This window comes from Phasianus colchicus, chromosome 2, assembly GCF_987193195.1.
Source record: "Phasianus colchicus chromosome 2, bPhaCol1.hap1.1, whole genome shotgun sequence".
In the NCBI taxonomy this organism is placed as follows: Eukaryota; Metazoa; Chordata; class Aves; order Galliformes; family Phasianidae; genus Phasianus; species Phasianus colchicus.
The window spans coordinates 23,639,638-23,666,870 of NC_143437.1; the positions used below are offsets into that span (position 1 = coordinate 23,639,638).

Genomic DNA, 27,233 nt, shown 5'->3' on the forward strand with positions numbered 1-27,233 from the left:
GAGTGATTCTAAGGCCCTTTTACAAAGTTATCTATTTTACACTAGTATATGTGACTTTTATGAATAGTTTGCTGATAACAGAAATTTAATCTTTAAGTTTCACAGACTTAAGAAAATAAGCTGTGCAAATATCACAGTTTGATACTCTTGATTGCCAAATTTTTCTCTATATCTTTCTGGCCTGATGTCTCTTTTACTTACAAAGAAATGAAACCCTGACTAATTGTATTATTACTGGGCCCCTCACTGCAAGAAATACGTTGAGGCCCTGGAGCGTGTTCAAAGAAGGGCAACAAAGCTGGTGAGGGGTCTGGAGCACAGGCCTTATGAGGAGCGGCTGAGGGAGCTGGGATTGTTCAGTCTGGAGAAGAGGAGGCTCAGGGGAGACCTTATTGCTCTCTATAACTACCTGAAGGGAGGTTGTAGCGAGCTGGGGGTTGGCCTCTTCTCCCGTATAACCGGTGATAGGACTAGAGGGAATGGTTTCAAGCTGCGCCAGGGAAGATTCAGGCTGGATATTAGGAAATACTACTTCTCTGAAAGGGTGGTCAGGCACTGGAATGGGCTGCCCAGGGAGGTGGTGGAATCCCCTTCCCTGGAGGTGTACAAAGAACGTTTGGATGTTGTGTTGAGGGATATGGTTTAGCGAGAACCATTGGTGATAGGTGGATGGTTGGACTGGATGATCTTATAGGTCTCTTCCAACCTTAGTGATTCTGTGATTCTGTGTGATTCTGTGAAAATTTTAAAATCTTTTTTTCAAAAGTTTTCAAGTTGGCCTCATCCAAGTGGCGTTAGATTTTCAAGTGGGAATTTGCTATCCTGAGTTAAATTTTGTAGCCTCTGTAGATGTGTTTCAGTGATTCCAAACAATCTCTGAATTGCTAAAAAGCACAGCTGTCTCAGCTTATTTAATCTACTTAGTATTCATGTTACTTTTGTTACTATTAAGGCTCAAACATAGATACGATCTATTCTGATTTGGATTGTTTGTACTTGGGAGAGCAATGAAGGGCTGTACTCTGCTTTCAGTGGCAGTTGCTCCTGTTGTCCCTGGTAGCTTTCACCAGGCTTGCAGACAGCCCTGACATTAATGGCAGTGACCAAAACTTTGCCCTTTGCCGTATAATGTGGTGCTGGTAGGCACCCTACAGCCCCATTGCAGTCCTCTCCCAGGAAAATAAATAAATAAATAAATAAATAAATAAATAAATAAATAAATAAATAAAAATTATTATATATATATTATTTATATACATATAATAATTTATGCATCTTTCAGAGGAGAGAAATGTTTAAAGCGTCAGAGTAAGAAAGGGGTGCTGGAAGTTAATGGCTTGCTTGAATACTTTTGTGTAAAGTAACACTCTCCTCCCATGAATTAAACCCCCATTACCTGCAGAATGGGGCTATTGTGCCACTATCAGTTACAGGAAAGTGCAAAACAATAAAGGGCTGAGGTACTAATTTGACTGCCTTGTTAGACTACCAGTGTTAGAATCTGTCACTTTGAGAAACCTGTTGCAATAATATTCCTCTATTTTTGCAAAGCAGGTTTATATAAAGCTCCACTTGCAGCAGTTATGCAATAGGATTAACAAATACAAATGCCTTTGTGGACAAATAAATAAAGAAGAAGCAGTAAGAATATGCCCAAAACAGTAACTAACAGGTAGTTCTCCTAAAATAAAAAGTACTGCAATTAATTGTAAGGACATCACTTTTCCTAACCCCATTTTCAATTGCTGTTTTGAGTGCAATTTATGCCACACACCCACCCATGTCTATTTTAATCAAACATTTTGTACTGATGGGTAAATTAAAATCATATAAGAATAGAAATCTGATATATGTGGTAGAACCAATAAAAGGCTGTTAGGTCCATCAATTCTGAACATTATATGTCAGTTAAAAAAAAAAAAAGTAACATTTTATAAAATAAAAAGGCTCATGAAAGTTCCAAGCAATTCTACAAAATGTCAAAGTAACTTACCATGTTCCTCTGTCAATCTTTTGTCATCACTAGAGCATTTACAATGCAGAGAAATTTCACAACTCCCATAGAGATGGAAGGTGATCTGATCAGTGCTCAGCTTTTGCAAATATAGATGTGGATGAAATAATTAATTTTAAATACATAGAATTTTGTTTCACTGTCAAAGATGATGGGGCATGATTTTCTCTACAGCCATGTGGCAAGGCCATTTATGTCCCAACAGTCATTTGTAAATGGCATTGATCTTCTGATATTCGTGGTGCAGATTTCTAGCAGGTTACCTGAAGTTTACACCTGCTCTTTGCTCTGAACTCATTTTGATTTTCACAGGGGAAGTTACTCATACAAACAACGGTAAAATTAGAGCGTGTATCTTGGCAGCAAAAAAAGATAAAAGAATTGATGTAAGCTGTCTCACTTTGACACTAGCCCTCCTACAGTTTCTTGTGTTTGAATTTCCTCTCTCTGACTATAGTGTCCATCCGCACATACGTGCTGAAATCCCAGTCCAAGCAGTGTATCAGCTGAAGTTCTAATTATGAAAAAACCCCACAAGTGTAACTTTTTCATAATTTTGCCCCTTGTCTATCAAAACATTTCTGTATAAATCACGACAGGAATCATTTCTGAAATAGCTCTTCCAATAATATTTCCCCCCATAAATGGAATGTATTGTGAAATCATTGTCAATATCAGTATTTCTGAAACAACAGTTTGGTTCTGTAGCTCAATTCCATCCCTCTCCTTCCCCATTTCCATTCTCCTCCCTTTATTTTTTGTTTTGGAAAATGTATACTACTTTATGACTTTCTTTTCCAGACTTCATTTCATTCTTTCTCAGACATCTGTTTATTAGGATTTCTGCAATTGATGTATAAATACATTGTCTAAGCTAAGTCATTCAGTAGTCTTGATCATTGCTAACATATTCAAAATACTTATTCTAATGAAATTATCAAGGTAAGTGATCTTCAGAATTAGAAAAAAAAAAGTTAGTTTTCCTCTTGAAGAAAAATTAAGTTTAAACTCTCTGCATCTAAAAGAATGATGACTGCTTCAGAAATCCACTTTCCTTCAATTAATCAAACACTAGAATAGATGTATTAGGCCAAGCTCCAACAAACCCAGTATTATTGATGCAACTGGTAACTAATACTTAAGGAAAGGTGTTAGAACAAGGGAGGCACAGAGTAATATACTTATCAAACTTTCAGCCTTCAAAATCTGGGTGCCAACTTACTGAAGTCGTAGAAAACAAAGGCTTCATGCTTATGTTAGTGGCCAGCAGGTATTAAAAAAAAACCTGGTAGTTAGCGGAAGTTGGAACAAAATTTTATGAAAATATTTCCACCATTACCTAAAGAAAACAGTATGTAGTTTACATACAGTACTCCAAACCACTCTGATGTTCAGATGCAAAAAGGATTTATCTTTGTTGATGGTAGCCATCAACATAGGTTGAAGTTGATTATTGTTAAAATGGATCAAATCTACTTTGGATGCGAACACTTTTTAAATTAGACAACAAAGTGTAACAGGTCCTCCATAGCCTTATATTATTTACAGTGCTAAAAATATTTTTCGATTTTTTCCTGTTTTATGCATCCATTTGTTTCCTTTTGTCATCAACTTGATGAGAACTGTAATGCAGCAGTTATCTGTTCAGCCTTGTGAGAAACTGTCACTGTGAACAATTCCACTTTTTAAGTTCTGGGATGTGGTGTGCATGTTTACTTTGGTAGGTACACACCATGGTTTTCTTTACTCACAAAATATCTGATGTAACAGGGCTCAGAGCTTCCAGTGATGCTTGGACTTGTGACTGCTAGCTTCCTTGAGCAGCCTGTGAGAGGATGCTGCACAGATTGATCAGTGGCTGTGTTAAGAGAAAAGAAGACTTCATGAGATGATATGGATTGAGCTGTCTGCACTGTGTAGTTTGCTGCAAGCCCTCAGTTTGTAACTTACTGGGCTCTCACTGTGCAGGTAACTCTCTTAACTGGCAGTAAACTACAACCAGGCTTGGCCATGGTGCAGTTGACTGCCACTCAGTACTCGTGAGTTCCATCCTAAGATGGACTGCTCACAGCACAGGGCTGAGGTTCAACTGAAGGCAAGGCTGGAGACAAAAACTCCTGTGGTGTCACCAGAAGAAAGACTCTCAACTCTGGGTTGATCTGAAACAGGCCTTCTGGTCCTGGTCCATAGGCAGGGACCCAAGGAGATGGCATGGACTGCAAAGGCCATTAATGCCCTGACATCAATGCCCAAGTCATCAATTTGGGTTTAAGTATTTAATATGTGTGTCCTTATTTAACAGTTGTCTCAGAATGTTATAATTTTCAAAAATCATTGTCAAAATCCAAGAAGAATCCTTTTTTTTTTTTTTTTTTGAGACTGGAAATGTACCTGCTATTCTGAGGTATACTCAAAACTTCTCAACAGTAGTTAGTGACTTGAGAAAGTGACTGAAATATTGCCTAGATGATGATGTGGCCCTGTGGCAAAGGCCTCTCATGCTGAGTACTCCAAGGTGACAACACAGTTAAATGGTAAGGGCTGGGGAGCAGAGGCTTTGGAAGGGGAGGTCTTGTCTCCTTAACATATTTTGAAAAAGAGCTGATTACAGCTAGGAGAATCAGGGCAATTAAATGAATGGCAGAGTAAATAAAATGCATTCAATAACCACACAGTAGTACTGTCAATTAGATGACTCACAGACCATGAAACCCTGGAAAAAGAAAATAGAGAAACTAAAATAAAACTGAGTGACAACCTAGACACTAGCAAACCTCCTTTGCAAGCACTAACTTGCAAGGAAAGCAACAGAAATGAAGGGTGAGATCTAAAATGGGTGATTCTGGTAGCTCTGCTTTCTCCTCATTTTTGTACCAAGAGCTGGGTCAGGACTCTCCTCTGAGCTGTGGAGGGCTTTTGCCCATTCTTCAACTTGTCCCAGAAGACCTGAACCCAGAAACACATACAGGCACATCCCTGCTCCCTGAAATCAAAATTCATATGGACTGCTTACTTTCTTGGAAACTACAGCATCTTTACTTTTTTCTTACTGAGTTTTCTGCTCTTACATGTTTGGCTCTAAGCGCTAGCAAATTAGAGTTGCAGAAGCTTTAGTTATGTTTTTTGCAAAGCTCCATTACCTCCCCTCTATGACAGATATTAGAAGAAAAAACATGTACCACATTCTCTGAGACATCTTGATTAGCAGAATGCTTTTCTGTCAATGGCCTTATATTTTACAACATTTGTAAAAGTTATAATTACCACAGAACAGCAGAATGATTTCAGGATAGTGAGAGGACCTGGAAGGCTATTATTTTATGGTAAATGGCTTTAAACATCCTGATAACAGAACTACATTTTGTGTATAAAAAGCCTTGGGGCTTTTACTGTGTTTTTTTTTCCAGCAAAAGGTTCTACATCAGCTTTCTCTCTGAGCTCAAGCCACAGAGAATGCAAACAGTAACATTATATCCCATTTACTCTGTCTGCTGACTAAAGAGGACAGATCATACTCATGTCATGTTACCCTTTTTAAGAATCATTGCTTTTATGTGTTCTGTATTTACAGACATTTGCCCTCTGAATGACAGGAAATTACAAGAGCATAAAATCAATGTAAAGTGGTTAGAATTCTGCCGTCTACATTTTAGCCTTTAAATTAAATATAAATAAAGAAATAAAAATTAAAATTAAAACAACAACAACAACAAACATACAATCTTTCATTTAGTATTGTAGTATTGTATCTTGCAGCTCCTCCACCATCTGAACTGGATGCTTTGGACGTGACGTCTTTCATCATGTCAGACACAGATCTCACAAGGAACCTCAGTGTTGAGGCTGAAATCTGGGAAGCTAGAGCTCTCTACATTTTGCTTCTGTCAGAAGGAAGAGGGCCACAGATAAATAATGATAAATAAATAGTCCTATTACCTCTCAATTAGGGTTATGAGACAATGTCTGGAAAGCATATCTGGAATTGAAATCTTAATGGCAGAAGAAATTAGTATATTTATAAAAGGAACAGAGCTTACAACGTCATAGCTATTGAAAGTCAGTTGGACAGATGCTCAATATTTTTGGCTTGCTTGTTAGTAATGTTTGTGGAAGCTGCTGGTGAAAATAATGTGAATTTCATAAGCTGAGCTTAAGCATTTTCACTAGTTTGCATTCATGCAAAAGTTGCAGGTTGTTCTGCACAGCACAGAGCCCAGCCTCAGAGAGGAATGTCAGAAGTGGGCACACTTTGTATTCCTGGGGTTCTAAGGACTTTAGCTAGTATACTTTTTCATGTATCCTATGTACATTTTTCTAGCGCAAAAGAGGAGAATTTCCTCTCATCATCAAGATCTCTATGTCTAAGCACTGATGTAGTAGAATGAGACAGGGTGATGTCTATCATGAATGTTGCCTGCATCTCCTGATGAAATTTGCCACATAACTGTACAGCCTCCCACTCACGTTGCTTCCTCTGGCACCTATATTCATGTCCAGCCATTGAAGTTCTAAAGTGTGTATCCAAAAACACCTGTGAATAATATTTTTAGACATGCACAGGAAGACTGACTATTTTGTGTTGTATGATTGGAAGGCTATGAGAAGATCTGGGATGCCTCAGTAAACCCAGTAGGGATGCCTTCAGCACAGTGGAACATTCAATGTTCCCAATGTTTTTAAAGTTTTATAATGCAGTGTCAAAAAATATAACTCAGACTAGGCAATTCTCATGGAAATATTTAGTCTTCTCTCATGTGGGAAAGAGACTGCAGCTCTTAAGTTCTGTTCTGCAAATTCAGAGTCAAAGGGTAATGATTCCTCTTGTGGGATAAAGTTGATACGCATTGCTGAGAGCAATGATTAGGATTTAAGAGAAGTCCTTACAAGACTCCTGGACTCAAGCTTTTTATTATGTCAGTGATACTACTTTAACAGACATAATTTAATATCTAAACTGATAATGTACATAATAATGGACATTGTCCATCTTTTCCAGCCCTTTGGACTTCCTCTTACATTAGATGTATTAGCTTAAATTCATTCTTGTCATAATTTCACTGGTGTGACTGAAGCAATGTGAAGGATGAGCATATATCCATCATGCAGCCATTGCACATTGTGAAACTTTATAAAAAGTGGGAGAGTATGGATTCTGCAATCTCTGGTGATTTTCCAATGTCTTCTCATTCCGTTTAACACTGACTGCTGACAGGGTTGGGCAATGGACATCTTATCTGAATGATTGTCTTGTTTGTTCATTGCAACATCACAAGCTAATCATGCCGCAACACTCAGAATTTACCTTGGTTGCACACTCTACTGGATTGATACAAAGATTTCATATTTCAAGACTGCTCATGATTTGTTCTCAAAATAACTGTGTAATTAAACTATATTAACTTTTGATTTAAAAAAAATGAAAACTCCTGAAAAATATTTTTATGGCCTTTTTCTTTGCATAGAATATATGTTAATAGTTTGTGATAGAATCTTGCATTTTAGGAGAACAAAGAGCTTTAAAGGAATGGTGACTAACATATATTTGCATATACACCCACTCTGGTGACATTGTGCTTGTCACATTTGGTAATCACAATTAAGTTTTTCAGTACAAAAGTCAAATGGCACCAATTATTTCTCTCCTGGTTTGTATGGAACTGTTGAGGCCTGAACCACTGATTGATCACCTGAGGAAAGGACTGAGTCAGCCCTGGGAGCACAGGTGAAGGCAATTCACATGTGTGACCAAAAAGGGTGGAGCCTGGCTGCACCTCTCTTAGACCCCCCATTTAAGGGCTGACTGCCACTGGGAGGGCTCTCTTTCTGGAGATCCCTTTTCTGTGGAGTCTCTCTTGCCAGCCTAGGTCTTTGAATGCAGGTGAGCATTCCTTCCCTGTTTGTTTCTTTTCTCATTTTCACCACACTAATTTTTCCAGCTGTAACATCAACTTTAACATGGTTGTATGCTAGGTTACATATGTTTAGATGTAACAATGAGATTTCTACCTTTATTGATCTATGGTCTGTCTTTTTAACTCTCCTCATTTCTTTTCTTGAGTTAATGAAAACAAACAGCAAACAAACAAACCACCTCTATTAGATAGCCTTGACTTGGGTATTGTTAAAATATGACCTGAGTATTCTTATGTTTATTCTTTTTCAGGTTACTAGCAGTATAGCAGGGATGTGGTATGATACATATAAAGGTGAAGAGAGATCCTGAGTGATTTCCACAGGCAGGAAGAGGCACTGCCTTGTCTCTTCCCTCCTTACTAGAACCTGGTTTTGCTGCTCCGTCTCTCAGGTGTCAAGAGATGTTTTTTCCTTTCCTGGAAGCAAAGTAACCCAATTTTAGTCATAGAACTTCACTGTATACAGCAGGAACTCTTGTTTTGAAAACACAGTAAATGCAGACCCTGGGGAGGAAGGAATGACTAAATGACACAGAAAATTTGCACTTTACTCAAGGCAGTGGGAGAAGTGTGAGCTCTCTGTCTGTTACAAGGGACCATGGGAGAGGACTGAGTACAGAAGAGCTTTGGGATGTCAAGTCTCCAGATGGTTACTGTCAGAGGTGAGAGGTGTTAATTAGGCAGCCCTGCCTTGGAGCAAGCCCCAGCTCTCTCTCACTGATGGTTCACACAGAATAATGCATTATCCAGTGCTGCTCTTTGACTGGCACAAACAAGCTAGAGGATGGAATTTTTTACATCTTCTCCAGATAGCGAATCATACTTTGAGTATAACGAAATCTTTGTATTTTTTTCTTTTCTGAGGGCAACAGGTCAAGAAATAAGATTTAAACATAGGCTTGTGGTTTTTTTTATTATTCAAATAGCATGTAATGCACCCCAATGTTATATCCACTGAGGAAATGTCCGTGTGTCACTAAATAGAAATATCTCTATTCTAGATTTTGATTTTATCACTGTAACTTTTAAGTTTTAGTTTCTGTTGCTATAATTCTTTTCCTTGCCGCAACTATTGTTCTACATAGTACAGGTAAAAATGATCACTCTGTCTTTTTAGAAACAAGGCATTACATAAACTTCATTAGAAGCTCTTTCCATTGATATTTTTTCCTGGTGATCAGAAAGGTAGAATAACATGTGGACATACTGATTATTCAAATAGAAAAGAAGCATCCACACAACCACCTATTTTCATTTTAAGATACACAGTGTATTTTGCTGCAATTATATTGACAGTGGTGTTTGATATTTTTAAGTGTTAGAACTGTGGACCTACATCCGTTATGATTACAGGAATTATATACTTTAACTGTTTTTCACTGAGAAAATAGATACAAATGGGGATACAATTTGGTGATAGACTGAGGGAGTGATGAATGATGAATATTGCAAATTGCTCAGTAGTGTGCCCCCCTGTTATGTCAATAAAGGACATTTCCAACTCTGCAAACTGTGAGTGCCTGGGGAGATACATTAACTGTATATTGACATTCAGCACATAAGAGACTGTGATTTTTTTGACCTTTTTCTTTCTCTCCCCTGCAGTGCTGAGACATGAGTATTGGAAAATATGGAAATCTAAGACCAGAACTCTTGGACTTAAGAGTGTGATGAGTTCTTCCAACATACCACAGCGATTACTGTGAGATAGAAATGATCCCATGTGCAGATGTCCCAGGCAGGATCTCAGCAGATCAGTGTTGTAGGAGGCACTTGGGAAGAATAAGAAACTGCAGGGTGCTTTCTTCTTTTCACACATCTCCAGAACTTGGCTGATGTTTTTTTAGGTTGAAGGGCAATATTCTTTGTATCGTGGCAATGGCAAGCTATGCTGTTTTCAAAGGCTAAGCTACTGCCTTGAGAGTTACAGGCTACAAGGGGGAAATTATTTTTTTTTTCAGGGTGAGAAGGGTTAAGATCTTGATTTTTTTTTTTTTTTTTTTTAATGGAGTTCAGTTTGGCCAACAAGATTTTTTTTTCTTGCTCTTTCACCTGCGGACAATTATGACTAGAAATGCATTTTATTTCTTTCTCTGGTCAAGGGCTAAGCATCTATTTGTTGGCGCAGTCAGAGAAGTATCTATCCAAGTAATATAAAACAATTGTAAAGATATTTGCAGCCCACTTTATTTGCTATTACAATAAAACTAAGAGAATGTGAGGAATGAGGTCTGGCTTCATCTTTGAGCAGAGCAGGTTTCTAGAAAATAGACTTCAATTTCATTCCTCTTCCTTTTTGGAAGGGCTGAGGTAGAATAAGTCTATTCTACATCAGAAAGTTAACCAACATGTAGAACGTGCAGAAGGAATTGTCAGATGTAACAATATTATGAACTCTACTTCATCTTGGTGGTTAAAAATATTACTGGATCTAACCAATGGAGGCTAGGAAGGAGTAGTGCAAAAGCAAATCACAGCTTCTCAGAAGAAAAAGAAGAATATTTGAAAGACATTGGCACAAATAAGTTTTACTAACTTTCAGGCTTTATGCTGTTGCAGGTTGCAGCAGGTTGAAGGCAGAAGATGCATGTGAAATTAGCAGAGAGGACAGCACGGGGCTGGGAGCCCAATTCTTCTTGACCGGAGAGACCAAGTGAGTCAGAAACACACGTTACTGAGACCTTGAGACAATGTGATTCAGATGACAGGCTGCTGAAGTTTGGGTTTGTGGACTTAGGTAAAAACAGAGTGACAATACAATCAACTCTTGTAAATCATGTTTATAGTAGGCTGAACAAATTGGTGATGTTTTCAGAAAGGTGCATTTTCTGTCTCTCAGTGCTGATATGTAGCTTTAGCCATTCTGTGGGTGGCTAGGAAAATATCAATGTGTCAGTAAATTATAGGCATATTTTTTTTTCTCCAAGGATTTGGAGACATTCTTATGATTACAACAGTCAGGCCTTAAATACTGCATGCTCCAGATGTTGAGTACAAACCTGCCAAAAAGGTTATGCTTCAGCAACATCAAATCCTGCTGGCCATGTCTGCTTGCATAGGTGTAAATTAAATGTGAATCATCTGTGGTCAGTGCAGGCGTTAATCATCATGTCAGTGTCGCAGTGAGCAGCATTTGACCTTCAACTGCATTTCTAGATCTACTACCATGCTACAACTTCACCATGGAAATGCTGATGGTGCACCACAAGCTTTTGAGTGCAGTTTATCACCAATGGTGCTTTAGGAAGCAGCTCAGTGGTTTGTACTCTGTGCCTGTGAGGTGAAGCACGTGGGTGGTTGTGTGTTTGATCAGGATCAAAATCCATCTGCCAAGGCACTTTGCCACTATGTGATACCTTTCCTTTTTTCCCCACAATCTTACCTTGTCGGAGTTGGTAATGCCTGTTCCCAAAGAGCTGTGATTGGAGCATTGAGCAGCATCTCCAGATGACAAATAAAGGAAGAAACAGCTCTCAGGTTGTACCAGACCTGAAAAGTAATTATGTATCAGCTACTTGGAAAGGAGACTTACTGCCAGGTGGGAAGAAAGGTCTACACATTAAAGTCAACAAGCAGTTACTGTATTAAAGTATTTATAGGAAAATATTTTGGAAAGAGTTATAAGAGGATTTTCTATTGTGAAGGAGTTTCCACTGTTTCTTTCTTGTTGAAGTACAAAACCAAGTTTCATATTGATTTAGATTCTGGTATTTGAGATCGTTCTTAGCAATTTGTTACTGTAGTTAGCCACACATCATAAAATATAGGTAGATCTTGCTCATCGGTAAAGTAAAAGAAAATTTTGTCTTGTCATATGCTCTGAAAAGTTGTCTCTGTTCAAGTGTGATATAAGAAGAAAAATAAATTAAGTGATAAGTTCTTTAAAGAAAATGAATTTTCACTCTTTGTAATCGATAACTTACTTACGGTGTAGGACTGTTCAAGATGAAGACGTTGTTGTTAGGAAAGTGAGCAAAGGCAAGAATACAAGCTTGCAAACCTTGAAGAAGCAGCAGTGAACAAACAAGACTGCCTGTTTTGTTCTGTGGTCTCCAGAAATACAGTGTCACATAGATTCAGTTGTGGAATAAACTGTTCTGGAGAGGTGTTATTTTGTACTCTTGGAACTTTACTAAATTCAATGTTATAGATTAAAGAGCTGATATCTTGTCAGTGGCTTTATGAATAGGATTTTTAATACATTTGGATTTCAAGGCTCTTCACACATTTTATTTGAAATGCTCAGGTTTCTATTTTGGGGGCTGAGTTTGTATTTTAATGAATCAAAGTGCGAAAGCAGCAGTGAGTTGTTAAGACTTAAGAGCAACAGTTATTCAGAACTGGCTATCAATAGAAAACTGCCTTCAGCAGGCTACAGCTCCAAATGCTTGAAGTAAAAAAGACTACCTATGTAGATAGTGATATTATTATTAAATATCTGAGTGGCCAGGAGTCTGCTCAGATAAACTGGGATGAGAATACAGTGTTTATTTCTAAGTGGCCCAGAAGTGTTTCTGTCATGTCCCTGGAGATTCCTAGCACAATTCTGTTCTGAAATAGCTGCACAGAATAACTGGAAGATTGCATAGACAATGCTGCAAATGGTTTTGATTTAGGAAGGCTATTTTTCCTCTTGCTATAGTTACTGATGTCATTTCTTATGCTGAAAGGAGGTTACCCAAAAGGTTTTTCTCACTGGTACTGTAATAAGGCTGAGATGAAGAAATTGTGCATCAGTTGCCCTAAGCATTCACTTGGCCCAGAAGGTAAAGTACAAAGTTTTGCACTTGGGCCGGAACAATCCCAGGCATCCATACAGACTGGAAGGAGCGGTCCTTGAGAGCAGCCCTGCAGAGAAGGATCTGCGGGTCTTGATAGGCGAAAAACTTAATATGAGCCAGCAGTGTGCCCTTGTGGCTTGGAAGGCAAATGGTATCCTGGGCTCCATCAAAAGAGGGGTGGCCAGAAGGGACAGGGAGGTGATTGTCCCCCTCTACTCTGTTCTTGTGAGGCCCCATCTGGAGTACTGTGTCCAGGTCTGGAGCCCCCAGTACAAGGAAGACAGAGCTGTTGAAGAGGGTCCAGAGGAGGGCCACAAAGATGATCAGGGGACTGGAGCACCTTCCCTATGAAGACTGGCTGAGGGAACTGGGCTTGTTCAGCCTGGAGGAAAGAAGGCTGTGGGGAGACCTCATTGCAGCCTTTCAGTACCTAAAGGGAGCCTACAAACAGGAGGGGAATCAACTCTTTGAAAGGGTAGATAACAGCAGGATGAGGGAAAATGATGAGGGAGGGAAGATTTAGGTTGGATGTCAGGGGGAAATTCTTTATAGAGAGTGGTGAGGCACTGGAACAGGCTGCCAAGAGAGGTTGTGGATACCCTGTCCCTGGAGGTGTTCAAGGCCAGATTGGATGGGGCCCTGGATAGCCTGATCTAGTATTAAATTGGGAGGTTGGTGGCTCTGCATATGGCAGGGGGGTTGGAGATTCATGATCCTTGAGGTCCCTTTCAACCCTGGCCATTCTGTGATTCTATATAAAGGTTTGTATGCCACAACAGCAATGAAGGCACTATTTAAGCAGCATAGACAAGACACTGAGATGTAGTTTGGCCAGGAAGCTGCACAGGAAAATCAAGCATCAGTGTGAATCCCAGATGCAATTTTTATGAGAGAGGGTAGCAGCACTGAAGTATTAATTCTTTGGCTTTTATGGCCAAATTACAGATATTTTTTGCTCCAATTTTCTGTCAGTTCTCTGAATGCAGTATTAAAAAAAAAAAAGACAAGATTTGGTTTCAGATGTCATGAGTAACTCTTCAGAGTTACTCAATGACATCTGAGGAAAACATGGCTTACAAGCGATCTGTGGTTTTAAATTAGATTTGCCAAATGCTACATAAAACAATCAGATACGCACAAATTAAAGCTGTTGACAGCCATTTGCAAGCTGGATTATAAGGAGATAAAGCTCAATGAATATTACTGCCAACAAATAATCTGACTTGTTTCTACTGTGAATATAGAGTACTTGAAATAACTCATGGCATGTTTTAGGTAACAATGTCGATTTAAAACGAAAAATAGCCCTACCCTTCCACAAAAAAAGTGCTTATATCACATACAATTTTTTGAATGGTGGTATAGGCTGTTTTATGCAAACTGTTTTGTGTTCATAATTTTGAGATAAAGCAGCATCTCAGTTTTTATCAGCCTCTAAACAAGGACAGGAAAAGTGTCAATTTTAATAATTCTTGTTCTATGTTTTATCATGCTTGACTAAATGGAAAAAGAATTGCGAGTCCATTTTAGTGGAAGGACTTGTTTTAAGAGTTTCCTTTGATTTGCCGTATCATATTTTGCATGATACTTTTCTTTTGAATCCATATGCTTGTCTAAGTAGCAAAATGTGGTGTTAGTTATATTAGCTGATGTGAAATATTTGCGGTGCTGAGAACCTCAGCAAACTAATATCTTGAAACAAGTAGCACCCTATGGTAGCTATACTCTCTCTTGGCTGTTCAGCCAGCTCAGGCATGTCTGCACAGGATTGCTTTGTGGTTTCAGTTTTGCAGTGAGACCAGCAAATGCATTTGCAGATAAGTTATGCTTGACATCTCTGTGTGAGCTTGCCGAACTATTGCCAGTGAAATCTTTCTCTCACAGAATGTAGCAGAATCCAGCCATCAAACTCATCTGGGACTCATTTCTTCCTTTTTCTTCTCATCTCAAGTGGAGTATGCTTAATTCTCTTTTGGAGCAGCAAAAATGGCATGGAAAGAGGGATGAGAAGTTGAGTTGAGTGAGCTAGGTAAATATTATTCTGACATGCACCCAGCCACAGAAGATAAAGGGACAGATACATGAATGTCTTCTTTCTAGAACAGACATAAATCCTACTTAGAGCTTTGTAATGCATGAGTAAAATTCCGTAAAAATACACTTTATACTGTGAGAAGTCTGTAAAGCATGAGAAACCACTTCTTTGTCATATAAATAAAACATAATCTTTAAATTTACCAGAGTTAAGTTCTTTGTATGGCAGAATAAAGTAAATCCAGAATTGCATATGTTAAAAAAATTGCTATACGTGACTTAATTGTCACTCCTGGATTTGTGTTACAAGGAGAATTTCAGCTGTACTGCAAATACATCAAAATGATCCTTAGAAAAGATAATATTTCAGTGAGGGAGCTTGGCAAATATTTTACATACACCAATGTCATTTCCAGGTTCATATGCAGTGGATGTGTTCTGCAACTCCATTTTGTCATTTGCTCTTTAGTATCTGATTTTTGTCTTCCATTGTTTTCAATTAAAATTAGCTAAATATGGCAGAGGAAGAAGCCTACCTAAATCCAGATCTATTACTAATGGTATATTTATAAAAGAGGCAAATTTCTGCATCTTACAACTCTATAGAAGTTAGCTAAGATAAGGACTCAAGTTCTCCTAACTGAAGGAGAATAAAATAAAAGTAAGGAGAAAACATCTGTGACAGGTGAATGCATTCTCTCTTGAGTGCAAAGAGCTCTCCATCCTTAAAAGAAAACAAACTGTAATTCTACTAATTTGCCAAGGTAAATATATTCTACATCTAAATTGTAAAATTTTTAAATGTTTTCTATTGGTCTTCCTGGTGGGTGCTCTCTCTGTAGCTATTACTGTGCAGTTCTTTCTTGAAATCTTTTTCCTTGGATCTGTCGGAATCAGCTTAGAATCTGAATTATATGAATAATTTTATGAATACCGTAATTATATACACAAAAGGAGACACATTCATACTCTTTGTATTGGAGAGATCTCAGAACCTCAGCTATGGACTGATGTTCTGCATTCTTTCTGCATATCAGGAAAAAAAAAAAAAACACTTCAGACAAAAGGTTACTTACTTGCACTGAATCAGTAGGATCATTTCTGGCATTTTTATTCTCTGAAATATGAATTAGTTTTTAAAAAGGATTAGCTTGTGACAGAAATTGAAAAACAGAGGAGAACCTGTGTGATCAGAGATTTTTTTGGTGACAAACAATTGCAAAGTTTTAATGGTGTAAATAACAGAGTTGAAGTGAATCTCCCAAAATTGGTTGTTATACCCATTCTGGAAGAAACCAGGTATGGAGTGTATAAAATTATCTGATATCAGTGTAAATTAGTCATTCTTCAAACACTTAGGTTCAGTTGGGTAATGTTTGCTAAATGAGAAGAATTTGAAACACAAAATGTAAAAATTTCTTGTTTATTTCAGTTTAATTATTTGAAACTAATTTGTTTTGGAATATGTATCTACTCAGATCTTTCAATTGATCAGTTTTATACCTTGCATACCTATAAACCCAGTTGGGCAGAATACGAAGAACATTTGTGTGCCATTAGAGATGATGAATTATAGATCACGACAAGGAATCACTGTAATGAGGGAAAGCACTGAGTTTAAATTCAGTGTTTTAGTGCAGCAGTGAACAGGTGACAAAGCACTGTGATCTATTTTGTGCCTTGTAGCAAAAATTAGATACTACAAACAAGACAACTTGTAAGAGCAAAACATTTTACTGAAGAAAGCTAAAATTCATTATGTTTTAAAATTACATAACTGAAATGTAAATATGCTCACCAGAACCAACAATGTTGATTAGCTGCTTCAGAGAACCCTGTACAGCAAAATATATTTTTACTTGCTGGAACTACCATAGCGAACATCATTTATGTACGTAATACAGCCAATAGTCTTAGAACATCCAGAGTCTTCACTGAGCTAAAATTTCTCTGCATGAAACATCCTCTCTCTCTCAGAATTCAGATCTGGCTTTTGGTCACTTCAGAGGCACTCAGTGTAGGCTGAATTTATTACAAAGCTTTGTTCAGCTGCACACCATGTCACTGAAGGCTTCCTAGTTTAACTTTTGCCTGAGAGAGTTTACATCACCACTTCCTATCAGGCTGAAATAGCTGCTGGGCTGTTTATATCTTTGAATTGATACTTATCAAACTCTGCTTGCTTGATTCCCCTTTGTGTGGACTACTTCCTAAAAGCTGAAGTAAACACAGAATGTAAACTGGAGGGCCTGTGGAAAACTGGATTTCAGTTGCTTAACAAAATACCTAAGAAAATACTAGAACAGTGACAGAGAGAAGGCTTCCCAACAAAGAAAAGTTTCCTCATATCAAGTTTTAATTACACTTGATATTATTCTCTGTCCATAGACATATTTGAATACTCTGTGTGAAGTCGAACTATTTACAGAGAAGAAACTAATAAATGTAGAAAACTGCATACAGATGTGGCTCAGCACAGAAATGCAGGAACTGATATCTGAAGCGCAAAATCAAGTGAGACAAAGGAGATGATAAGGATGAATGGCAGAAATGGGGAGGCAAGGAGGCAGAGATGTTGGCATTGGAGCCAGCTCATAAAAACGAAACAATGTGCTCCTCTTCCTTGCAGCATCTAACTCAGATATATTTTGATCATGTTCTCCAGATCAGGCTTCACAGATGAGCCAGAGCAATAGCAAGTTCCTGACAGGGCTTAAGAATGAGCTAGAAGTTCTGTAGTTGTGGTGTGCCACATTGCAGGCAGTCTGTGTATCCTCAGAAACAAGACCTACCCACTCTTCTTCTAGAGCATAACAGCCAAGTGCCACAGGCCTATGGAAACAGCAATGAGGGATGAGGTCTTGAGGGATGAAAATCTAGTCTTAACTGCCTACCTGAGCAGTTGGCCTGATTGTAGATTTGGCTGGAAAGTTGTCCTGTTTATGTTCCCACTCTTTTGAACTATCTATGCAGAATACAGGGATCTTTTTCTGTGCTGTTTTAAGATGCCTAAGTTCAAGTTTAAAATGAAAGAGCCCAGAAGTTAGAAAGATGTTGCTCTACTCTCACTTCTCAAGCATTTGAAGTTTTGTAGAACTTGGAGATTAAATGAATAAGGGCATCTAACATTCTCTGAAACAGGTATTTCTTCCTCAATTGCTTTATTTACTTTGGTACAGAAACAAGATAAATTTGTCAGTACTGATTTCTGCAGGTGAAGCCCAGATCCTACTACTGTGATGTGCTGATGAATGGGAGTCTGCATGACATGAAATGCAATGAGATGCATACAGAATTAAACTGTTGTTAAGCCCATGGTCTGCTTAGACTGGACAGGTCAAACACCAACTGGAACAGAAAAGTGAACCCTTGTGCAATGAGTAACAAAAATAGAGGGAACATGAGGTAAAGTTACAAGGTGAAGAATTAGTGCCAGTGTTACCAAGCAACGCACAGGTGACAAATTATGACCTATGTTTATGGACAGCATACACCAACCTCACCCCTGCAGGGTGGAAGCCAGCATCTTTGTGGTAAGAATATTGCTAATGTTTAAATATTTCTACCGCATTTTTATGCTATGACCATCACGAGAGAGAAGTTCTGAGAGCATTCGTATTTGGTCAATGCACAGGGCATACAGGAAAATTATGGAGTCCGTGTATTCAGTATGCCAGGCATGGAAGCCTTGGGAAGATTTGCTCGCAGTCATGAGATGCTCTGGAAAAAAAAACACGTAACAGTGTAGGTTATAGCTTTATGAGATCTTACAAAATAGCTAGCAGCAAAGTCTGTGCAATCCTGTAATACTTAGCCATTAAGCACTGTCCTCTTTTGTCTATCCTGGTATAATTTGCATTTTGATTAAACTGGTGAAATATTTTGCTAAACAAAAGAGCCTCTTATTAAATGTAATTATATTTCAGGTTTAGGTGACTGTTTTTACTGAGGGAAAAAAAAACAACACCAATTTCCCCTTACCTTTTGTGTTATAAAAAAAAAAATATGGTTACAGTAGCTGGATAAATAAAAATAGATAACCAAATTAATCATGTTTAGTGTAATAGCAAATTGCTAGGAGCTTATAGACTAGTTTAAGAATTTCCCTTTATGTTACAGGCTAATATAAATAGTCCTCCAAAATGTATTATGTCTATTTTTTCCCTGTCATTACCCACAGAATAACAGTGCACTAATAACTGCTGCTGGAATATAAAAGACATAGGGTAACAGCTGGGATAAAATGATCACAAAAGTCCATGGTTTTGTTACTTGTTTTTAACAGGAGCTAGGAAACAGTTTTGTTTTAAAGTACATTTTAATTGCCACACAAAGTAGAAGTCTGGTATTGATTTGGGATGTATTTCCAGGTACTAAAATTGTGCTTCTGATATAATCAGTTTTGAGCTGCTCTTCAGCTCTCTTGTTGCTTTGCTAATTACTTTATATTAGGTGTACTTCCCAAGATCTAAGATAAGGTAGCAGTTGACTGATGCACTTTCTCATGGTCATACTTTAAGAGAAAAGAAAATTAATTCTTTCTTCCTTTTCTTTTGTAGACCTTGCCACCTCACAGTCTGTGATTATATCACCAGCTGGGACGCGAGAGCCAGATAATAACTTTTTTCCATTCACAGGGAGTGTGTGAATCTCCTTGAGGAACAGAATGCCTGAAATCATTGGATTCCAGGATAGCTCAGCCTATGACAGACTCAAACATATGATTGCAGCTCTTAAAGTGTAACGAGACCCAACTGTACAGTGAAACATTTCCAGACATACGTATGTGATACAGGAAGAATCAGGTGCAAAAATTTCTCTGTTGTCTGGCCATAAACTGCAAAAAATATTCTCTGTAAAATGTAAAAATCCAGTGAACTCTCTAACACAAACCTTTGTTTATGTTTTCACCCACCACACTTCTCTTTAGAGTTTAAGTATGTTCAAAGTAAAAGTTGTGAGTTTTGGGTTGGTTTTGATTTGTTGGGTTTTTTTTGTTTGTTTGTTTTTTGTTTTTTTGCTGTTTTGTTTTGCTTTGTTTTTAATAATACATGCACAGAAGAAGGGACTTGAATCCTCCTGTTCAGGAAGAAAAAAAAAGAATTTTCATGCCTGTTAATATATGAATGTATACATAAATCCAGAGTTGTACCGGACTTTCAATAGCATTATGTTCAGCTGAGTGGCACCATCATAAGAGAGCTCCACGTTCACCAAGGGCTTGCGGAAGAGAGAGGACAGCAAGGAGAAGGCACAACAGGTACTAGGACATGACAGTCATTTGAAAAAGCAGGTAACATTGAAAAAGTGTTGTACAATAAGAGATTCAGAGTAACTGACCATAATTTCAATAGCCAGTTCAGCTGAATGGGACTAAATCCACCCACCATGCTGTATGCATATGATAGGTAGGTACTGCCCTCTCTTTGTATCTTATCTCCTAAGAACACTATGTTGAAGTAATAAAATAGTTCAGCAGTTGGAGACAAGGCAGAGGTTTGTGGGGGAGAAGCCAATGTCTCTGGATGGCCTAATCTGTGACTGGATTAGGACAGTATTTTGAATGGCATAAATACCTTGTATGTCATTGGAGTAAGTGATGTCAAGGACATTTTACATTTGAAAGTTTATAAAAATCACCGTTTTCTCTCAAAAGTTATTTTAAACTTAGTTCCAGCAATAACTTATGCTTTCTGTCAGCAGAAAATAAGAATTCACATTAACAAACCCAAATGGTTCTAGAAGGGCTGCTATTCGCCATTATTGTTTGAAAAAGTAATATTTTTATTATTGTTGTTATTGTTTGAAAAAGTTCTAGCTTAAAATGGTACAGTCTTTACAACATTTCACAAGACTATAAGACAGTTCTCTAGAGATCATCATTTTCTTCAGTAATCTTGCAGCTAATAATCCCTTGGGTTTTCAGTTGTGTAGAATTGGAGACCAGGTGTTCTATGAAGAATGAGTAAGTTGTCCATACAAAGCTCAGACTAGGAATTTAAAGAAATTCAAATAAATGAATAAAAAGACAGACAATAAAGAGAAAAATGAGGAGGAGGAAGAGGAAAAAAAAATAGTGGAATACAACAATTCTAACATCTCCTGTTTCTCTAAAATCAATACTCCTTATTTCAGTGGATTTTTTTTTTTTTTAAATTGGACACAATCAGATTACAGGAAATCTCACTCATACAGAAAGGTCTATGGATTTGATGTTGTACTGATTGCACTCTAAGTAGACTAGCATAGACTTCCAGTGCATGCATATTTCTGTGTTCACCTCCAGTAACTGAACTGAAGCAAAATTGTCCATGTACTCTTTCAAAATATCATGTAGATGTCAGAAATGTTTTACATGGATTAGAAAAGAAGAAAAACTAGTTTTAAAATCTTGAACAGGCCCAGATTGAGACTCCAGTAACGCAGTGACAAATTGCAAGAATGTTCTGATCCAAAAAGAAATTTCCCAAGAGTAACATTGATTTTATGCATAGGCAGGGGACGTTAGAGGGGGAAGCAGGTTTGAGAAAGGCAAAACTGGCAGCAGTATTAAATCACAGGCTTAAGTTGCTCATTTGTATGAAACAGTAGCTCATATTGTAGATGTATATAAAATACATGTAGTTCACAGAAGCAAGGTGAAAATGAGTTTGCAAAGCGTTAATGAGATCTTCCTAAAGTCAGCCAGTCTTTGGTAGTCTAGAAGAGAGGAAAAAATGCAAGTATTAGCTGCTAAGTTCTTAAATGACTAATTTTATTATAGTCTTCCTGATCACATGATGCACACTCTACTAGTGAAATCAGAATTGTGTATATACTTGCAAAGTATTTTTAGAAAGCTGTGAAGAACTATCTGGAAGGAAATAGGAGGAGAGAATTGCCCTAAATTATGCAAATATTTTAATATGATGTGATTTATCTGAGAAAATTCACTGGAAGAATAACTACAGTCTCTAAAAAGGCTACAGTAAATCACTGTATAAATTTTCCATTCTGTATATTGTTCATAGCTAGGTTTGTAATTTAATTTCTACAAATACTGTGAGAAATCACTTAGCCTGGAAGGTTTTCAGCTTCTATTATTTTTTGCAAATTTAAAATCCCTATGTGACTCCATACCCCAAACTGCAGTTCTGCTGTTAAAGCTGTGGGCTTCTTCTCTTGTGCTCTTGTTGCTGTCATAATTATTTCAAGACTAAAGGAAGCATCCTGATTATCAAGTCAAAATGCCAGTTTTTGATAGAATAGCAGGCGACTGCTCTGCTTCTGGAGACCCTCCTGGCTCTGCTTTCAAAGGGTTTTTGCCTAATTCCCAAGATGCATCTGGTCATTGTTACTGAATGAAGAAGGAAAGGATGATCCATGCAAAATAGCTTGGAAATAGCTTGCCTGTTGGTGTCCAGTGCTTTTTCCTTTTCCCAGGAATTTTTTTGAGGGTGTTTTTAGGGTGAATTTTGTGAGGTAGCGCTTTACTTCCTAAGTATTTATGAGAGAGCTGAAGTTCTGTAACCACTTTCTATCAAATAATCAGAAATTAAAAACTATTAACTCCTAAGATATTCCTGAGAGATTGATCCTGGTGATAACATAACCTCTTCTTTTATTTTTCCAAATGTAACAGGTAAATGTTTAACATTCACTTAAGCCATTAGGAGTCTAAGGTATTCAACAATCTGAAATCTGACTTGTTGCAGTATGAAGAATGGAAAACAACTAGGAGATCAGAATGGTAGGTAGAAAAAGGAATAATAATTACAGCAAGGGCAGAAAGAGATAGATGCTTGCAACAACTCTAATGTGGTGAAAGACCTGAATCTAAGAACGTACAGAAAAGTCCATTCAGATGAATGTTCATTTTCATGGTTTTATATAATTTGAGAATAATCCATGTAATGAAATGGCATCGTACAAAACATCACAGTCCAATCAGGATTAAATTAGTACTTTTCTTCCTCTTATATCATTTAAATCTTTATTAGAAATGGGGAAAATACGGTTTTACGGCTATAGTTTCTTGTTATTGCCAATGGAAAGGATGGCTGATTAAAAAAAAAAAAAAATTAAAAACAATTAAAAAAAAAGTAGAGGAACACTCATAAATATGATTAACATTGCAGGAACAGTTATAATATTTCTTTAGTAAAATCAACAAAACAAAGAGCTTAATCTCCTCACATTTTTTGTGTGTGTATAAATACATATCTATAAACATTTGTCAATCATTCTGGTGTAGGGCATGATTTGCATAATTAAAAGATTCTCAGTGAATGAGCTGTTATATATTTCTCTATTGCTGTCATTTGCAAAAAGTTTCCCTTAAAAATCTACCAGATCAGCTTCTTTTAATACATCTACAAAGTACAAGTGATCAAAAAAGAATGAAAAAAAAAAATACACAAAACAAATAATCACCCAACCTCAGTGTGTGAATTATCTTCATTTTATGATCTTCATTTAATACCCTAAACAAATGCATTTGAAAAGCCTAATGAAATATCAATTATTAAATACCACTTCCACTCAGTGCTTTTTTTCTGCAATTATCTTGTTCTGTCTTTTGTATTAATCAAGGAATTATGTAACTGTGAAAATATAGTAGTGGGAGCTGGGGTAAAGAAGTGAAGATGACAGTAATTATGAAGAGGTTGTTTGGATATATCAGAGAGAGTGCACCTAGTTAGCAAAAGGCAAGGGAAGATGCAATTTAGTTTAGGGAGTAAGATATTTTTGAGAGGGTGTATGTGAAGAACAAGGATGAGAAATATTTGAGGCTGCCATTTTGAAAGGCAAGAGCAGAGAAATAAATACAGAGGAACTTCAAGGTGTTGTACATTCTAGAATGCTGAATAATAATACCGGGGGACTGCATGTATATGAAGCTAGAATAGTTCTTTCAAGTCAAATGTTTACATGTTACAGGCTTGCCCTGTTAGTCCAAACAGTTTCTAGTACAGAGACTCCCTGGCTTTCTTCCAATCCTGTCACACAGTAGAGTAAGATTGCTTCTCCAAGCTTCAAAAAGATGGCAAATAATGAAATGAGAGGTCTAGCTGAGATGAGTAGATAACAAGTCCAATTTTTTTTCAAATGGAGCAGCTTTAAAAATTACCTATTAATACTTTCTCTAGAAATTGAGAGATTTGACTGTAAGAGAAGTGTTTTGGCTTATTTTATATTCAATACATTTTTTAATCAAAGCAGTCCAGATGCTTCTATGTTCTCTTCATTCAAAACCATCAACAGCCATATGCCATAGAACTGAAGACTTAATTGCAAAGATGTATCATCTGAAATCCAACTGCATCAAGGGAGAGGAGGTGAAATTTTGTTAGTAATCAGGCGAGAGAATATGGGGAAGATGTATAAGTAATGAAGAAATATGGTCAGCATTCTTACTGTTGAACAAGTTTTGGGTCCCAGATAAATGACAGAAATTGGTATCTCATATATGTACATACACCCCTTATTCCTACGTGTACAACAAATGATTATTACAAAAGAGGTGGAGTTTGATAACACAGTGAAGAAAAGACTACTTTTCAATGATTCCTCAACATCAGTCTCATTAGGAACTGATGTCTATCCAATAATGGTGTCAAAATGGAGCAAGGGGGAAGGTGGCATCTGTGTATGTACGAAGCTGATGCAAAAGATGAACATTTGGCAAGTTGAATACAAATCCTCATTTTACCCTGGCAGCCCAAAGGGCCAACCACACCCTGGTGTGCCCCACACCCAGCACTGCCATTTTAAAATGAGTTACTTAGTTTGAATGAACTTATGAGCTGATATCTCAATGTGCAGCATCATAATAATTGCAATAAACTGCTGTTGTTCCAGGGTCTGGCTTCAGCCTGCCATATCAGTAATGCTCTTGGATATACTTTGAGGTATACCCAGATTTGTTTTGTAATTTTTTATAATGTAGATTAAATACAGCTTTAGCCCTTCAAAGCCACATATTCCTTGTAATGTAATATTCAATGCCAATCAAAAATTATTCCAGCTTTTACCTTGTTTCCACTAGAGGTCAGTCAATAGATAGTAAACTTTTCTGCTGTAGAAATATATGTGGTTAAATTCTATTGCTGAACAACTTAAGCAAAAATACTGAACAAGAAAATTATTGTATATGAAAACTTTAAGCAGGAATAATTCTTTTTATCATGTGGCTAATTTTTTAGAAGCTTAACCATAGTTCCTGCAAGGTGAAGTGTCACTAAACTCTTAAATCGTAAATAGAAAATGTGTTCAAAGTATTGCTATTCTATGGTTTGGGGATAATCCAGATAGAAAGACTGGATTGATTGTGGAATGTTTTGTGAATTATAGGAACTCATTGAAAACCCACATAAGTTTTCTACTAAGCTGAAAACTCAGTAAAATTACTGGATTTTTTTAAAGGCAATCAGTCTTACATTAAAACTGGAAAAGTATTGGCATGCTTTGGTACAGCTCTGCAGATTTAGAGCTATTGGTCAGGCAAATGGAAACTCAGAAACAATTGCATTGACTGCATTTTCTACAGCCCTAATTTGCAGCCTTCAAATACAGGTATTTCCCAGGTGGTTTGAAACTGAGGAGCAAATAGGTTCTGTGAGAATTTTCTTTCAAATATGTCTGCTGCTCTGAAGGGCATGCACTGATTGCAAGGCCAACACCTCTGTGCCCTCCTTGCAAACTAGGACATTTTCCCACATGTGAGCCCATCCTTCCCAAAGGAGGAGAGGACAGAATGAGGCCTTCTTTGAGAGGCGTTTTCATAGGTCGCTTTATCTTTGCAGTAAGTCATAAGGCTCTGCGTTTTCTAGCTGGTTGGAGAGCAGTGAAAGGATGTTGCTGTTGAGTTCCTTAGTTTATCATGGCTTTGCTTATTACATTTTCTGCAGGCAGCACGTTCAAAATTTCACTCCTTATCGTTGTTTCTAGGCATTTAGTTTCATTTATTTTTAACATAATTGCAGTGTTCAACAATCTCTTGTCTCAGGTGAAGCCCTGCTCAGTAATGAAGTCCTCAGTCTGAGATGCTGAAGGCAGTGGATCTTTAATCTGAAAAGCAATTTTGTCATCTCTTGGGAACAATTAAAGCCGGATGGCGTGTATGTCAGCCACTGTACTTTGTTCTCAGTGAGTCCTTACCGAATATTTAATGTAAGTTACCTAATATTTCAATTTAAATGCTTCCACTGTACTCCCTGTTTTCCATTCATTGTCATGAGTAGCAATGGTTTAATGACACTCATACACTTTTTGGTTTTTTTTGTTGCCTCTCCTCTGCTGCAGCTGCTTCAATGCTGAGAAACAAGTACTTTCTCCCAAGAATTCACTACAACATTATTCACATATGGACTGAGTACATCATAAATATGAGTAACAGGGCTGAATCTATCAAGTTGGTGTATTTGTACAAAGACAATATGCCTTCATTTGTCTACTTGTTGCTCAGATATAGACATGAGCCCTGCTTGCTATTACCGATGTATAACACTAAAACACTTAACATCCAACTTAGGACAACTGAAGTGTAATGCTTCTAATTAGCTGGCTTCTGCTATAAAACAGTGTGAGATGCATTATTATGAAAACTTTAAAATACTTTCAGTATTTAAAAATTACTTAATAAAAGACAATTTGCCTGAAGATCTTGGTAGCATAAATTGCAGCTCACTAATACTCTGTTAACAAAGATACATGGAGGAGGAGTACCGTTAGCACAGAAATTTTCATTGTAATTGACCTTCATAGTTGCCTATGAGGTAAAAAAGAAGGCCCTGGGGGAGCAGGAGAAGCATTTTCAAAACTTCCTATTTTCCTAAAATTATCTATCAGTCTGGACATCTCAGTATTAAACTAAAGTGGTGTACACGGTTTTGGGTGTAAATCAGAAGATTTTGGAGTTCAATAGCAGTATTTTCAAAGAGAGTTATGTCTCTTGCACTATCCACCTTAATTTTTCTGACAAATGATATTTGAAAATATTTCTGGCTGTTGTAGCAAGAGAGGTATGAGCTTGTAGAGCTCTTGAATCCAATTTAAATTAGATTCCTGTTTGTGTTTCTCAGTCAGGATGTATTCACATAAATTTGTTGAGTTGGTATCTGATATTAGGAAATGTTATTTTCTCTGTTAATTTACCTTCAGTCCTTAATCTCCTCTACTTCAATCTGAGACAGCTAAAGATATAACTTGTGGCATCCATATGAAAAGTAATGAACTTTGTTCTTTAATAGAAGCTTCTCAAAAGGTTTTGCAGTTATATTCCTTTGTTTCTTTTTGTATTGCTTGCAACAGAAGACCACTTTCAGAAGCGTAGGGAATTTTAGCTTTATCACATCCTTTTTGTGCTTTTTCTTTGACAGACAGCTTTCCCCAAGAGAGAGCAGCAGGGCTGGTGGGAGGACAGCACAATTGCACAAAGCAACGAGCAGGGATGGAGATTTGGTGGAACAAACTCATTTTACTTACGTGTCAGAGGAGGTGTGAGGTGTTCCC

General features: G+C 37.4%; 1 long non-coding RNA gene across 1 annotated transcript; it reads left to right on the top strand.

The window, feature by feature from the left end:
- Positions 1-7,809: 7,809 nt before the first annotated feature.
- Positions 7,810-25,892, top strand: LOC116230095 (uncharacterized). The gene is made up of 11 exons (XR_016464638.1): positions 7,810-7,892; positions 8,178-8,318; positions 8,483-8,588; positions 10,486-10,579; positions 11,319-11,464; positions 14,592-14,736; positions 17,956-18,274; positions 19,301-19,546; positions 19,886-20,001; positions 22,363-22,470; positions 25,729-25,892. It is a non-coding gene; the product is annotated as an uncharacterized LOC116230095 (long non-coding RNA).
- Positions 25,893-27,233: the final 1,341 nt, after the last annotated feature.